Genomic DNA, 2,034 nt, shown 5'->3' on the forward strand with positions numbered 1-2,034 from the left:
ATCCAGAATATATAAAGATTTCTTAAATTTAAAAAGGAGACAAATGACTCAAATAATAAATGGGTAATGGTTTGAACAGATACTTCACAAAAGAAGATATATAAAGGGTCAATAAGCACATTAAAAGATTTTCAACCAAAAGTCATCAGAAAATACATATCAAAACAAGGAGATATCACAAAAGCCCACTATAAAGGTTAAAATTTTAAAATCCAGTTGTAGTAAAGAAGTCAGTTAATTGGAATTCTCACATACTGCCAGTGGGTAATATGAAATGGAATAATTTTTCAGTGCCTGATTAACTAAAACGTTTCTACCTGGTAAAGTAAGGAAATATTTTCAGGTATTTTCCAAAGAAAATGAAAGTATGTTCACACAAAGACATGTACACAAATGTTCAGAGCTGCTTTACAGAAAATAACAATAGTTAAGTGAAAGAAAACAGGCAGAAAAGATAATATTCTGTATGACTGCATTCATATGAAATTGTGGAACCAGCAAAATTAATCTATACTGATGGAAATTTATAAAGGTGTTATCAGTGGTTACATAGGTCAAAGGGTGGAGAAACATAAATATACTGTAAAAAGTCACCAGAAAATTTTGGGGTGATGGAAATGATCTATATCTTGATTATATTGATTTGTCATAACTCATTGGACTATACTCTTAAAATAGATATACTTGTGTATAAGCCAGTAAAGCTGACTGTAAAACAAAACGACTTTATGCTGATGGTTCCAATGCCAATCTTACCTATCTGCATGCTTTCTACCCTATCACCATCGCACAGCTGTACCTTCCTCAACTGTGGGAAAGTCCTCGAAGTACTTGCTTATTTGCTCAATCGATTACTTATTTGCTCAATACATCCAACGTCCCAACCATGCTATCTCCATACTCTGCATCTTGGGTACCTCCAGTGCATGTCCGCAGGTTCATGCACCACCACCCAACCCACACCCAAACTACTGGCTCATTTCTTCTTCTAGGAAAAGAAGGTATGAAAATGGTAATATCTGTTATTTCATAATTTTTTTCTCTTTTATCATTTCTGTTTTCACTGACTTCTTTCTTTTGCTTTTTGTTTTTCCCTCTTATTGGAAAATCCATACATGGAGTTTTATATAAGGTGATAGGGTGGTCCAGCTAGTTATTTTATTGCGATACTTTCAAATACAAATGTCTCTTGGACTTATGGTTTATTCAATGAGTTCTTCAACCTCTTGTCTAATTGTGAGCAGGAGGGGTAGCATACACCTGAATGTGAGAGTCTGGGGTACAGGGAGTATAAATGAGCTCACACTCTCATCCGTCAGTGCTCAGACCTTCTCTTAATTCCTTTTTGCAGACCCAAGCCTTACTGGCTTCTGCTTTGTTTGGTATCCCAGAATCTAGGGCTTCTTATCTTCAGTTTCTCCATAGAATGAACCTCCGGGCTCCTGCCCAGAGTGAGTTTTTGCCTAGCTGTGTGGGGATGCTACAGAAGTCAGAAGATTCAACCACTGTAATAACAGACTTTCAGCTTATCCCCATTTTTGCCCTTTCGCATACCCCTACCCTCCACTATTGCTAGTGTCCTCAGGTCTGTAGCCCATCAGGGGCCCTTGGAGATAGCCTGTCTTACTTCCTGTTGGTTTCTCCTTCTGCATGCTCATTAGTTGGTAGCTTCTTCTCTAGTAAGTTAGTTGTCATTCCCCTGTGTCTTTTCCATATTCAAAAACATGCTGCAATTTCTCTTGTTCACATATGCCTCCTCTGCCATTCTATTTGTTCCTGCGGGTTATGTCTTTTGCTCTTGCCATTTCAATGGTATCTGGGAAGGGAGAAGAGATAAATGGGTACAGTTTCCTTGTGCTAAGAGACCACTTATTATAACTTATAATTGTGTATTTCTGTCAATTCTTCACTCTAAGAATTCTCTCTCTAAAGTGAATTAAATCTAATTCATCTAAATTGTTACACAAGAAAATTGCCATAGCATATTCAAGAAAATATTTTGACTATTACTAGCTTGCTGGCTTTTTTTTTTTT

General features: G+C 36.7%; 1 protein-coding gene across 15 annotated transcripts in view; it reads right to left on the reverse strand.

The window, feature by feature from the left end:
* LOC105304106 (olfactory receptor 6B1) overlaps positions 1–2,034 on the reverse strand; it is a 98,170-nt gene that overhangs the window by 57,713 nt on the left and 38,423 nt on the right. For 10 of the 15 annotated variants that reach the window (XM_023522084.1, XM_023522083.1, XM_023522082.1 and 7 more), the window contains one exon: positions 1,628–1,816. The exons of the other annotated variants lie outside the window; for them this stretch is intronic. The gene's annotated coding sequence lies outside the window, so the exon portion shown is untranslated. The remainder of the gene's footprint in view (positions 1–1,627; positions 1,817–2,034) is intronic. 15 annotated transcript variants of the gene reach the window in all.

The sequence above is a fragment of the Pteropus vampyrus genome, unplaced genomic scaffold, assembly GCF_000151845.1.
Source record: "Pteropus vampyrus isolate Shadow unplaced genomic scaffold, Pvam_2.0 Scaffold329, whole genome shotgun sequence".
NCBI classification, from domain to species: domain Eukaryota; kingdom Metazoa; phylum Chordata; class Mammalia; order Chiroptera; family Pteropodidae; genus Pteropus; species Pteropus vampyrus.